The sequence below is a fragment of the Nicotiana attenuata genome, unplaced genomic scaffold (genome assembly GCF_001879085.1).
Source record: "Nicotiana attenuata strain UT unplaced genomic scaffold, NIATTr2, whole genome shotgun sequence".
NCBI lineage: Eukaryota > Viridiplantae > Streptophyta > Magnoliopsida > Solanales > Solanaceae > Nicotiana > Nicotiana attenuata.
Genome location: NW_017673785.1, coordinates 62,487 through 77,804, shown reverse-complemented (window position 1 = coordinate 77,804; position 15,318 = coordinate 62,487). Strand labels below are relative to the sequence as shown.

Genomic DNA, 15,318 nt, shown 5'->3' with positions numbered 1-15,318 from the left:
ACTTTCCCCTGGTTATCTTGGACCAACCTCTTTTCCCACACACCAAACCCTTTAAAAGTACCCAAAAGAAACACAAAAGTTCTCTTCACACTTCAACAATAAGACTATACAGCTGAAAATCAGAAGACCAACATTTGAACAAGAATTTAGTCCAATATTATGGAGAAGGAAAACAAGCTAAAAGCAGGGACTTCATTGGAAAATCCGATGTTTTCACAACATATTCAAACTAGCTTTTCTTTACCAAACATCTTTGATATGTTGTGTCAAACTGCAAATGATTCTTCAGGTTTTTGATAACATGTTTGGTGCTCATCTTCTCGATTTCAATACTACTATTCCTTCCATTTTTGATTTGCTTCAAACTCCACCACCTCAATCACTGGCTAATATTCCATCTCCAACTTCCACATTTCAAGAATCATCAGAGTTGGTGAATAATCCGACGACCCCCAATCCGTTGTCTATTTCTTCATCATCAACTGAAGCTGCCGAGGATGATCAGCAGAGCAATACAGTAAAGCAACAAGATGAAGATGAAGACAAGTATAAGAAACAGTAAGCTTAATTCTGCTTCTTTATGGACCAAAAAAATAATAATTATTCTTTTAGCATTTCTTACAAACTTAATGGACTAGCAAGTTTTTGTCCATCTAAGACACATAAATTTGTCTCCGCGTGACCTATAGGTTACGAGGTCGAGTCGTGGAAGTAGCCACTAATGCTTGTATTAGGGTAGACTGTCTACATCATACCATTAGAGTGCGGCCCTTCTCGGGCACTGCATAAACGTGAGATTGTGCGCTGAGCTGTCTTTATTTAAAAGCTAAAATTATAATACAGAAATACACTATTATTTACTTAACTATATTTTCTAACATGTATTTACTCACGCGCTTGATTACTTTAATTTTTATGGGTCAAACTTGTGACAATTAAGATTTTTGATGAAGTGTTTGATGAGATATGAACTCAAGACATTTGCCTGTTCTAATCAATGTTTTAAAAGGCGGAGGCGTGAGGCGAGGAGTTTTACCTTTAACGAGGCGAGGCATAAGTCTTGAGACATGGGGCATAAGTCCCACGGATCTTTAAAATTTTACTAATTTTAAGAATTTTAAGATAGTATAAAATAAAAAATATTTATAAAAATTATATTAAAAATCACAAAATTATAACAAATTATATATCTAAAATATTAATAAATTATAATTCAACAATGAATAATACAAAAAGTATGACATATATCATAATATGCAAATAGTTGCAATGTCGTTACAACTCAAACATCAAAAGTAATGTATTCGATACGAAATCTTATACGTATCTCTTAAGGAGTAATGAATCTTGAGAGAATTTTGATATTATAATTTGATATTTTTCTTAAAATACTCCTTTTATTTAATATGCTTTCTATTTGAAAGAGAATTTATATAAAAACATAATTCATAATTTAAATATGATTCTCAAGCATCATTTATTTTTAAGTCCCAACAAGTTAATAAAGTGACACATAATTCACCATACAATACCATGATAACTAATTATTTGTACATAGCTAATACTGAGCTATTAAATTAATAAGTATTTTATCTCGTAAACGTGGGAAAACAATTAGAAAAATAATTATAAAAAAAATATGGACTATTAGTAGTAAAGACATAACAATAGTTAATAAATAAATACTTTTTGTGGATAACGTACAATAATTTTTATTTTAATTATGACAATNATTATGGACTATTATATAGTAAAGACATAACAATAGTTAATAAATAAATACCTTTTAAATGAAAGATTTATTTAAAATTAACTATCATAGCAGTCTTAGTGGATAATATGCAATAGTTTTTATTTTAATTATGACATAAAATACTCTCAACTTAATGATTTATGATTAAGAAAAAAGTAATTTTGAATAGTCAACGATTTATTAAGAAAATTTGAAGATTTACAAGGTTAGTTACATATAATTGCATAAAGTTCTGTTAGGCGAGCGCAGTACGTACGCTGAGCGTTGGGCGTGTCCAGGGCGTAAGCCCCGATGGCCGAGGCGTAAGTCTCACAGAACCAAGACCTATACATAAGCCCAGGGGCGTTTTACGAGTGCTCCGCCCCGGGGCGAGTCCCTGTTCTTCCTTTTAAAACACAGGTTCTAATATATACAATTCTATGCGACTAACTCATCTAAAAACTTAATAAAACTATCAAGAAAACATATTATTTTTTCCTTAATTATATTTATACAATATTGATGTCACGACCCGCATTTTCCACCCTCGGGAGTCGTGATGGCGCCTACTAGTGAAAGCTAGGCAAGACAATTATTCTAATTACTTAACTATTTTCATTTTTAATCCCTTAACAATTCCAGTTCAACAGAACTAAAACAGCGGAAATAATAATTACAAAACAGTGCGGAAGACGAAATATGATAATTTTAGATTAATTCAAACTGCGGAAGTCTAAGTACAACTCTAACCAGAATTTGGTGTCATAATGCCACGGACTATCTATGAATGCTACAAATAAAGTCTAAATAGAAATACAAGAATCTGTCTCTGAATAAGTAAAAACAGAAAGAAATTGATAGAAGGAGACGCCAAGGTCTGCGGAAGCCTGCAGGACTACCTCGGGTCGCCTGATGAACTGGATGCAGCAACCTCACTGCGGTCCAAAAGCTACAGCAACGGGATCCACACAGTGCAGAGTGTAGTATCAGCACAACCGACCCCATGTGCTGGTAAGTGCCTAGCCTAACCTCGGCGAAGTAGTGACGAGTCTAGGACCAGACTACAAAATAAACTTGTGTAGTTAAATCATATACAGCAAAAAAGCAAAGGCAGAAATTTACAGGTAAAGATAGGAGGGGAAAACATACGGTGGGGGAATCGAGTAACAACAGAAAGCCAAAAAATAACTGTAAAGAATAACTCAAGTAGTAACAATAATCAGGAAATCAAAGAAAAGTGCACGGCATCACCCTTCGTGCTTTTACTCTCGTCCTCACCATAAGAATCATAAAATCGGCACGGCATCACCCTTCGTGCTTTTACCTCACATAATCATGGCACGGAATGATCCTTCATGCATTATCACTCATATCATGGCACGAAATTGTACGTCGTGCGACATGGCATCACCCTTCGTGCTTTAACCTCACAATATCGGCACGGTATCACCTCTCGTGCTTTAACACTCTTCCTTACCCAAACAACAATCACAAAGCAATAAGGGCAAGGAAATCAATAAAATCACAATAAAATCCCGACAAGGGAACAATAGCATAACTACAATATCCCGGCAAGGGAAACAATACCAAAGGCAACAACATCCCGGCAAGGGAAATAATATTGAAAGTAATAACATCCCCGCAAGGGAAATAATATTAAAAGTAATAACATCCCGGCAAGGGAGACAATTTCATAAACCTCTTCTCCTTTCTACAATTACTTCTGTCACGACCCGAATTTCCCACCCTTGGGAGTTGTGATGAGCTAGACAAGCCAAACCTTTAGTTCAGTTACTTCATTAACCAATTATTTCTTTTTAACAATTATAAGGCGATAACATGATAACAACGAAAATTTAAATTCACGCGGAAGACAACGATAAAATATATGAAGGTTATATCTAATACAATACTTAATCCTTAACCACCCAAAATCTGGTGTCACAATGTCACAGACGGTCTAAGATTTACTACATTCAAAGTCTGAAGAAGTAATAATACACTGTTCCGGAATATAAGGGAAATGAAACAGGAATAGTAGGTAGAAGAAGACGCCAAGGCCTGCGGACGCCTGCAGGACTACCTCGGGTCGCCTGATGAGCAAGAATCAGCAATCCCATCGCGGTCCGAAGTCTACAACACCGGGGTCTACACAAAAGAGTGTAGAGTGTAGTATCAGCACAACCGACCCCATGTGCTGGTAAGTGCCTAGCCTAACCTCGGCGAAATAGTGACGAGGCTAGGACCAGACCACCAAATAAACCTGTGCAGTTGTATAATATACAGCGGAAAGTAAAGCAGGAATAAACAAGTAGAGATGGGAGGGGGAAACATGCTTCGGGGAATAACAGGTAAAAACAGAATATCAAGAGAACTATAAAGGAAACAAAATCCAACCACTAACAAGAATAAGGAAAACAAATCACTTTCTTTTCATATCTTGTTGCAGGCGTGCAGCCCGATCCCATTTCCTATATCTCGTGGCAGGCGAGCCACCCGCTCCCATTTCATTATACCTCGTGGCAGGCGTGCCACCCGCTCCCATTTCATCATATCTCGTGGTAGGATACCACCCGCTCCCATTTTATTATATCTCATGGTAGGTGTACCACCCGCTCCCATTTCATTATATCTTGTGGTAGGCGTACCATCCGATCCCATTTCATTATATCTCGTGGTAGGCGTACCACCCGATCCCATTTCATTACATCTCATGGTAGGTGTACCACCCGCTCCCATTTCATTATATCTTGTGGTAGGCGTACCACCCGATCCCATTTTATTATATCTCGTGGTAGGCGTACCACCCGCTCCCATTTCACTATATCTTGTGGTAGGCGTACCACCCGCTCCCATTTACAGGCCAACACAAAATCACAAGGAAACCCGACAAGGGAACAAAAGCAACATAATAACTCCCCGATAAGGGAACAACAATATCAAGACAAACATCCCGGCAAGGGAGAATAAGCTATAACCAATCCTAACTCGACTCCTACTCGGCTATACCCAAACTTGTTCCAACACCTAGCTACCTCATCTATAACTAAACTGGTTACAACACCTAACTACCCCGGCCATATCCAAACTTGTTCCAACACCTAACTACCTCAGCTATAACCATAATCCTTACCTAACACAAAGAATCATCAACCTAAGCATCCATCAAATCGAACCCCAATTGTTCGAATTTCAAATCGAAAATCCAAACCCTAGCGCCGCCCTTGTTTCCTCCGGTGGCGGCGCAGCCCCAATCAACCCCAAAATCACACCCTTGAACCCTTATCACCTCCTCTCCACTGATCTATGCTCAATTGCTCTCAAAAGCCCCCAAATTGTTCGAATCTTAGATTTAGGGCTTGCTGTCAAGGCCGTTTGATTTCCTAGGGTCAGCTAGTGTTCGAGGGGTTTTAAAATCGTCTTATGTGTTTGTTCTTGATAAGAACAAACACATAATACTATTTGAAGACCAATTTCGAGATTAGGCGAGTTCGAAATCTCAAAAACAGTAAGTTTCCCTTCTATTTTTTGTTTTGCGATTTTTAGTCTAGTTTTTGCATTGTTGATTTAGTTAATCTAGTTTTTGGTTCTTGTTCTTTAATCTTCACTTTTACTGATTAGTTTAGTTTAATTTGAGTTTTTCGGTTCATCCCTTCAGTATTCTTAGAATTAATGGCAATTCCGTTTCATTCATATTTGTGTATTTTGATTCATGATTTTCTGTAGCTTGTTTAGATATAACTGGAAATTTCCAGCCTTGGTTAAGTAACCCTGATCATGTTGACCAAGGTAAGAGGGGTCAGGGTTAGTACAGCCTAGGTTAGTAATTTTGGAATTGAGTTAGGGGTAATATAGGCATTCTACAATGAAAGAATCTTGCAATAACTGAATTGGAACCCCCTAGAACCTTCTAGATTGGGGTTTTAATTTAAAATTCAGGAACTTGGTAGTATTACTTGACCAACAAGGCATGAAATGAGGGGTCTAATTAGCTGAAAACAGAAAAATAAAAGGACCAAAGGCTAAAAAACCTAAGGTCTGAGCTGCCTTAGTAACTTGCCTATAAAGGCAGTGTTACTTAGAGCTGAAGTGAGATTTTTGGAAGCATTAAAAAATACTGAAAAATTTCTGCAAACTGGAGGCAATCAAAATTCCAAAAAATCACTATTCTATTGAAGTTTTTTTAGGGTAATCTTAAAGCTCTAAGTCCTGAATTGAAGTTCTAGCTTACCTAAGGTGGAAGAATGGTTTGAATTTCCTTGTGCTTTGTTAGTCGAAGTTTCAGAAGTTCCTGGGGCCATTTTCAAGTTGAATTTGATTCGTTCGAGCTTGGTTTTTGAGGTTTACTGGTGTTGTTCATTTGAAACTAACTACTGGGCTGCATAGTATCATTTCTGGGATTTCGAAATTAATTCTAAATTGCTGCTGACTCTGATTGCTACTGCTGACTCTGCCTTCCTCTTATTTTCCTAAATTTCCAGGTACATCTTGGCCTCAAATGCTGTATGAAGTACGAATCAAATGTGTAATCAAATTTGAGAAAAAGAGAAAATTGTTACACGTGTTCTTTTTTTTATTTCATATTATAAGATTCATGTTAGATTTATTTAGTTTTATCTAGTGTATCTCAAAAACTTGCAAATATGTTTGTTAATTTAGGCTCCATAGCAGTATGACAGTTATATAGCATGGACAAATTGTTATTTTTAATAAGAGGACTGTGAATTCATGAATGCCTATCCTAGTAGTGTTAATTCTGACTCATTGTAATGGTAATAATGTTAGCAGTATCAATTCATGCCTGTTGGATGTTTGAAAGGTTTAGTATGGCAGTAATTGGTCCAGTGTTTGAAACTTGAGATCAGGGAATTAGAATTTTGAAATCTGTACATTTTCTTTAGTTCGAAGACGCTTAATCACTACAGTTCTGTTGCTGAATCGCATAAATGCTTGTAGTGATTCACTAGCTTAAACATGATTTAAATAGAAAATTTGACTTCAAAATTAGTAGTTGTTTGATTTAATGAATCTAAATTGTTCATTTTTGTTACAATATTTGTTAAGCCTGATTTCGAAATAAGTTCAGTATTTGAAACCCAACTGAGGCCCAGCCGTGGTTGGGCCCGTCTCTGAACTAATGGAATGCAACAAACCAGCTGTCAAGCGAACGAAAATGGGCCAGTTTTTAAGGGCCCAAAATATTGAGCGGTTTTCAGATCAGGCCCAACGTGAGGCAGCTTCCTATAAAGGCTGGCTGAAGTTTTCTCAGGCCTGGGCCAAATTTTCAAGGCCCAAAATGCTGGAAGCTGAAATTCCTTTAAAATCATACTAGAAATATGGGGATTAATGTGCAATATAAATTTGGGGCTTTCGAGTTAGGTAGCGAGTTCAAATTAAGAGGTTCCCCCTTTTGTTTGAATTCGGACTTGAACTTGAGGCCCGCATTTTATAAATGCAAATTATTTAGGCCCTTTTTAGAGACAAAATAAATAGAAAATCGTAGTTTGCTTTAGGTTGGCCTTAAAATAATGAAATGAGATGAGCCTCGCCAAACAAAAAATGCATAAATTGCGGGGCCCTCATTAAATGCTTATATTAAAATCCTTAGAATTCGGGACGTGCCGTTTAGCGAGTTTCACGGCCTCCCACAAAGATAATAACGCGTTAGTCGCTTTAGGCGCGTTTTTTTCAATAATCTTACTTTCCTAAAAGTCGGGTGTGCATTTCATGTGAGCCAAATCCAAATCCCAAAACGTTGAATAAAATATGTCGAGGATCCGGGTGCATTTCATGTGACGTGATCCAAAAACATGTTTTAAACGACGTTCAGTTTCCTAAAAATTAATTAAAAGCGGTAAATAATTTTAAAAATTGCACTATAGGTTGGAGCGTGTATAAAAATCAGATTTTAGCCATTTATGATGATTTAAGTGACCGTGCTAGAACCACTGGATCCGGGGGTGCCTAACACCTTCCCTCGGGTCAACAAAATTCCTTATTCAGAATTTCTGGTTCGCAGACTCCAATTGGGAAGTCGAAATTTTCCTCGATTTGGGATTCAAGTTAAACCGGTGACTTGGGACACCAAAAGCCAATCCTATCCCAAGTGGCGACTCTAAAAATAAATAAATAATCCCATTTCGAATAATGTCACTTTAAATGGAAAAACTCCCTTATACATTATCGTTCGGGGTAGGTGTGTAAAAAGGAGGTGTGACATTGGCTTCGCAAATGCGAAGCCTGTAGGTCAGTTCATACCAGCAAATTTTAAGTTCAAAAATGCAACCCGTGGCCTATCCAAAACTCACCCGAGCCCTCGGGGCTCCAAACCAAATATACACACAACCTCAATAACATCCTACGGACTTATTCGTGCAATCAAATCACCCAAATAACATCATAAACATCGAATTAAACCTCAAAATCCAAGAATTCTTTCAAACTTCATAAAACCTCAAATTTTCCAATTTAGGTCCAAATCACGTCAAACGACGTCCGTTTTCAACCAAATTTCGACTTAAACCATATATAAGACCTGTACCGGGCGCCGGAACAAAAATACGGGCCCGATACCAACACGATCTAATCAATTTTCATTTCAAATTTCCTTAAACAATTTCAGAAACAATTTTACTAAAAAATTCATTTCTCGGGCTTGGGACCTCGGAATTCGATTCCGGGAATACGCCCAAGTCCCATATTTTCCTACGGACCCTCTGGGACCGTCAAATCACGGGTCTAGGTCCGTTTACCAAAAACATTGACCAAGGCCAAATTAATTCATTTTATAGTCAAAACTTATTATTTTTCACAAAGAGTTTCATATTTAAGCTTTCCGGCTATGCGCCTGGACTGCGCACGCAAATCGAGGCGACTCTAAATGAGATTTCCAAGGCCTCGGAGTCATAGAATTTAATTTAAAATAAGTGATGACCCTTTGGGTCTTCACAACTTCACAACTGAATTCACAACTTGAGCCAACGTTCTAAATGTTCAATTACCAATAATGCTTCCACAAATTAATTCACAACTTGAGCCAACGCTCTTCAATATTTCATTACCAATAATGCTTCCACAAGCCTTGTTCAACAATAGATATCATCACATAAATCATGAACAATACGAAACGGAGTCACATCTATCAAAGTATAAGACTCACGGGCATGCTTGACCCCGACGTATAGATACTCGTCACCACGCCTATACGTCGTACTCAACAATTAACACACAAAAAATAAGACACAACTCCTAATCCCTCAAGCTAAGGCTAGACCAAACACTTACCTCGATGCCACAAACACAATTCAAGCCTCAATTACCGCTTTACCTCTTATTTCCACCACCAATTCGCTTGTATCTAGCCGCAATTTAATTAATACTATTAATAAATTCTAAATGAATCAACTCTAATGCATGAAAATGGGTTTTCAAATAATTTCCCCAAAAAATCAAAAATCGACCCCCCTGGGCCCGCTTGGTCCAAACCCGAAATTCGGACCTAAAGCCGATTACTCATTCACCCCCGAGCACGGATATATAATTGATTTTTGAATCCGACCTCAATTTGAGGTCCAAATCCCTAAATTTCAATATTTTTAGGTTTTTCTCAAAATTCTCAATTCCACCATGAAAACTCTAGATTCTAGGATGAAGTCTTGTAGAAAGAAGTTAAGGAGTGAAAGAAATAAGTTTAAAATCACTTACTTGTGTTTTGGGGAAGAAAACAGTGTTTGAAAAATCGCCTCTTATGTTTTAGGTCTTTGAAAATTGAAAAATAGCTGAAAAGTCCCGTTTATATACTCCTCTCAGATCCTCACCGTGGACCGCATAAAAAGGAACGCGGTCGCGGAGCTCCACTGCGTACCGCGAAATATCGAGCGCGGCCGCGAAGACGTCGCCTTGCTCACCGCGGACCGCATTAATCCCACCGCGGCCGCGAAGACCCCACTACGGTCGCAAGAAATCACTGCGGACCGCAAAATCTGGTTCAGAGACCTGCAACTTCTCTGAACCTGCAACAGTTATTTTTTTCTAGGTCTAAATGCACTCCGAGGCCTATCCAGAACTCACCCGAACCCTCGGGGCTCCAAACCAAACATGCACCCTAACCTAGAAATATCATACGGACATGCTCGTGCGATCAAATCATCAAAATAACATCAACCACTATGAATTAAGCCTCAAATTCATGAAATCACTCAAGAACATCAAAATTTCCAATTTTCTCAAATAAGGTCCGGTTTATACTAAACGGACTCCGATTCTTACCAAACTTCACGGATTCAACTAAATTATTATTTCAAACTTGTACCGGGCTCCGAAACCAAAATACGGGCCTGATACCGTCAATTTCAACATCTTTCGTTTCCCAATAACTCTTATATTTTCCAGAAAACAATTTTCTTCAAAAATTCATTTCTCGGGCTTGGGACCTCGGAATTCAATTCCGGGCATAAGCCCAAGTCCCATATTTTCCTACGCACCCTCCGGGACCGTCAATTCATGGGTCCGGGTCCGTTTACCCAAAATGTTGACCGAAGTCAACTTAAATTCATTTTAAAAGCAAGATTTATCATTTTTCAAAGATTTTTCACATAATGGCTTTCCGGATACACGTTTGAATTGCGCACGCAAATCGTGGTAAGACAAAAAGGAGGTTTTAAGGCCTCAGGACGCATAATTTATTTTCAAAACAAGTGATGACCTTTTGGGTCGTCACAATTGAACTATATGACCAACTCATCTAAAACCGTAAATTATTGTGAAGGGGGCCTGGTTTAATATATGTTTCTAAATAACGCATCATCTAATTAAGTGAAATGCTTTCTGAGTTTTTCCGTTTACCAATTTCTTCTTTATTTGAATTTTTTCCTTTTGTGCAACGTTTGATGTTTTTTCTTTGTTGGCTTAGGTTAAAACCTAAAAAGAAGATTGTCCAAAAGTGGCAAAGAGAGCCAAGATTTGCATTCATGACCAAGAATGAAATTGATCATTTGGATGATGGTTTTAGATGGAGGAAATACGGCAAAAAGCAGTGAAAAGCAGCCCCTTTCCAAGGTATATATATATGTTTAAAAAATGACACATTTCATAATTGAAAATTCGTTAAGTTTATGGGAGGGAGTATAATTAAAATGTAGGTTAATTGTTCTTCTACCGCTCATTCAACCGTTTAAACTAAAACTAGCTGGCACATATATATTTTATGTATAATATGTATATACCCATATATAATTAACATATAATCTGTATATACCAGTTAGGAAAAATAAAAAGCGAAACCTACAATTATGTAAAGACTGCTACTTATAACTTATCCTAATTGGAAGTTTTCCTTTCTTGATTTTGAAAATTTTCCTTTTTCTTTCTTCAAGTAGTCCATTCATTGTTAAAATTTAAGTGTAAGATGCATAAATTTCTTGTGCAGGAGCTATTATTGTTGCACAACTATTTCATGTGGAGTGAAGAAGAGAGTGGAAAGGTCAATCAAAGATACTTCAATAGTTATTACAACTTATGATGGTACTCACACACATCCGTGCCGCATTACGCCGCCGCGCGAGAGCATTGGCTGTGTTCTGCCACGAAACACCACCTACTACGATGGCTCCATTGGTGGTAGAAGTGAAGGCGGAGGAATATACAGTAATTCCTCTTTGTCTATCCCACAACTTCAATATTATCAAGATAAGCAGCAACAACCCCTCCATTATTCCCCTACTACAACTCTACCTTTAAATAACTTCAATGTTGGTTATTCATCCTTATTTTCAACTAATTCACTCCAAGAAAGAAGGTACTTGCCCTCCCCGTATTCTTCCTCTTTGGCCGGAGACGATGGACTTCTTCATGATATGGTGTCATCACAGATGAGAAGAGGTACTATAGAAGATTAGGAAAAGAGATGCTTTCTTTTTATAATTCGTATTTTATTTCTTGCGCGATTAACCTATGTGAGCACGTGATTTTTTCTCTATATGAGTTACTCCCATAAATTCAAGAAAATAAATTTTTCCCATTATTTGCAATTTCGTAGATTTTTGTAGGATTTTTGTTAATTGTTTGCATTTTTCTATGCATGTTTGTTTTATTTAAAATACCCTGCATTGCATTTGAGATTTATTTTTACATTTTTAGGTTAATTAGCAAATTAGTTATTTTATAAAAAGATAAAAATCACAAAAAAATGGCTCACTTTGCATTTTTGGCCTTTTAGATTTAGACTAGTAATTTTCTTTTTTAGGAGTAACTAATTTGTTGTAAATATTATGTTAGATAATTAGCATTAATTGTATAAGTTAATTTATGGGTTAATTTAGGTTTAAATTAATTTGAAAAGGAAAAGAAAAAAGAAGAAAAGCAATTGAAAATTGAAAAAAAGAAGAAGGAAATTAAGAAATGAGGCTGTTGTAACAAACCAAGGGCCAAGCCCAATCCCAATTTTTTGGTCTCACCCATCCAGGCCCAATCCCAACCCGGTCCAGTGTCCCTGGCCTAACCAAACGACGTCGTTTTAAGGCTTTTTATCCAGCCGTTGATTTTCACTCATCGAACGGAAGCAGGTCCCCCCCCCCCCTCCCCCCTAAGTCAAAACACCCCCCTCCATTCATCGTCTCCATGCTTGGAGAACCAAAACCCTAGCGCCGCCCTCAAATTCTCTCCGTCATCTCCATCGGCGGCGGGCTCCAAACCACCCCAAATTCGTACCACGCCACCCCCAAGCCCTTCTAAATCCTATCCCTGCACCTATTTCCCAAAAATCCCAACGAAATTCCCCCAATTCCAAATCTAGGAAGTTCGAACCCTAGATTGTTCTATTTTGCTAAATTTGCGCAGAGTTCCGGCTCACTTTGAACTATAATCTACGTTAGTCGATTGCTCTTAACGAGAGATATCGATTAGCCTTGGTTTTAGTTCATTCCGAGGATGCCGGATTTTGACGAACTCACCAGATTCCGGCCAAATGTCTACTCCCGTCATCGTTCGTCGATTCATTTCATGTTGTCAAGACATTCCAGCATGATTTGGTACTTTCCCCTCTTCTTTCTCACGATTTTGGTTCATTGTAGTATTTTCTTTTTTTATTTTTTATTTTTATTTGCTTCATTATTTTGTCATGTCTTCTTTAGTAATGGAATCCGTTTTAATTTGGTAGTTAAATTTAGGTTTAATCGTGAAGTCTTGAATTATTGTTTATTTTCTTTTTTTCTAAATTTGATCTTCGTTGTTCAATCATTTGTGATGGTTTGGGTTTTTGTAATAACTGTGGTCATCACTGACCCGACTAAGAGACTCGTTCATTTGGGGTCTTGGGGTAACTTAACCCAGGTTGGCATTCTGAAAGTAAATACAGGGGTGTCAGGGGTCAATTTAGAGAAATGGATAGAAGGAATCTTTTATAACTGCCTAGGAAGCTGCTAGGAAAGTGGAGAATGGGTTGGTTTTAACAAGCAGATTCAAAATAGAGGGTCTAAGGTGAAAAAATAAAAATTGGGGAAGGGGTAATTAATAAAACTATGAAATCATTTCTGCTGCTCTAAGGCCTTCTATATAAGGCTTGTTTTCAATAAAAATTGGCAAGATGAGAACACTAAGAACTCACAAACGGCTGAAGAATATACCCTCACTAATAGAGCTTAAAAATTAGAAAGAAAACAAAAAAAAAAGTTTGCAATCACTGTTCCATTGTAGTTAGTCTTCACATTTTGGAATTTTTAAAAAAAGTTTGAATGCACTACTCTCCTTCTGGGCTCAAAAGATGGCTTAGCTGGTTGAAATCTGATGTTTACTGCTGTTTAAGAGTTGTTGCTACTGCTATTTAATTGCTGAAATTCTCTGGTTGTCTCTTGTTATTCCAGGTACTCATTTGAATCTTGAGTTGATAAATGGAGTTTGAATGTGCTTGTGTGAAGGATGTGTTTCTGCAGAAGCTAATGAAGATTTTTTGTTAGGATTTTTGTTTTCATATGTCCTTAAAATTCTATGCGACTAACTCATTTAAAAACATAATTAAACTATCAAGAAAACATAATATTTTTTCCTTAATTATATTTATACCATATTGAACTATATGATCAACTCATCTAAAACCTTAAATTATTCTAAAGTGGGCCTGGTTTAATATATGTTTCTAAATAATGCATCATCTAATTAAGTGAAATGCTTTCTGAGTTTTTCCGTTTACCAATTTCTTCTTTATTTGAATTTTTTCCCTTGTGCAACGTTTGATGTTTTTTCTTTGTTGGCTTAGGTTCAAACCTAAAAAGAAGATTGTCCAAAAGTGGCAAAGAGAGCCAAGATTTGCATTCATGACCAAAAGTGAAATTGATCATTAGGATGATGGTTTTAGATGGAGGAAATACGGCCAAACAGCAGTGAAAAGCAGTCCCTTTCCAAGGTATATATATATATATATATATATATATATATATATATATATATATATATATATATATATATATATATATATATATATATATGTGTGTGTGTGTGTGTGTGTGTTTTTAAAAAATGACACATTTCATAATTGAAAATTCGTTAACTTTATGGGAGGGAGTATAATTAAAATATAGGTTAATTGTTCTTCTACCGCTCATTCAACCGTTTAAACTAAAACTAGCTGGCACATATATATTTTATGTATAATATGTACCTACCCATTTATAATTAATATATAATCCGTATATATCAGTTAGGAAAAATAAAAAGTGAATCCAACCGGCTACAATTATGTAAAGATTGCTACTTATAACTTATCCTAATGGGAAGTTTTTCTTTCTTGATTTTGAAAATTTTCCATTTTCTTTCTTCAAGTAGTCCATTCATTGTTAAAATTTAAGTGTAAGATGCATAAATTTCTTGTGCAGGAGCTATTATCGTTGCACAACTATTTCATGTGGAGCGAAGAAGAGAGTGGAAAGGTCAATCAAAGATACTTATGAAGGTACTCACACACATCCATGCCGCATTACGCCGCCACGCGAGAGCATTGGCGGTGTTCTGCCACGAACCACCGCCTACTACGTTGGCTCCATCGGTGGTAGTAGTGAAGGCGGAGAAATTTATAGTAATTCCTCTTTGTCTATCCCACAACTTCAATATTATCAAGATCAGCAGCAACAACCCCTCCATTATTCCCCTACTACAACTTTACCTTTAAATAACTTCGATGTTGGTTATTCATCCTTATTTTCAACTAATTCACTCCAAGAAAGAAGGTACTCGCCCTCCCCGTATTCTTCCTCTTTGGCCGGAGACGATGGACTTCTTCATGATATGGTGTCATCACAGATGAGAAGGGATACTAAAGAAGATTAGGGAAAGAGGGGCTTTCTTTTTATAATTCGTATTTTATTTCTTACGCGGTTAATCAATTAGAAACTTTTTCAGAAATTGTATGAGGACTAGTTTAGTTAGCTTATAGTTAACCTTAATTAGCAAGTTCATATATAAATGGTGTTATTCTTTCATGTTGTAGAATTCTTTCATTGTACTTAATTAAATGGTTTAATTCAAGGATTTTGGACGTTCTTTGTATATCCAATTATTCCTAATTTTAGCTCTCACATTATTCTTGTTTAATTTAT

General features: G+C 36.8%; 1 pseudogene; it reads left to right on the top strand.

Annotated features, from left to right (window-relative positions):
• The first annotated feature begins 277 nt into the window (after window positions 1–277).
• Window positions 278–15,049, top strand: LOC109217281 (annotated as a pseudogene).
• The last annotated feature ends 269 nt before the right edge of the window (window positions 15,050–15,318 follow it).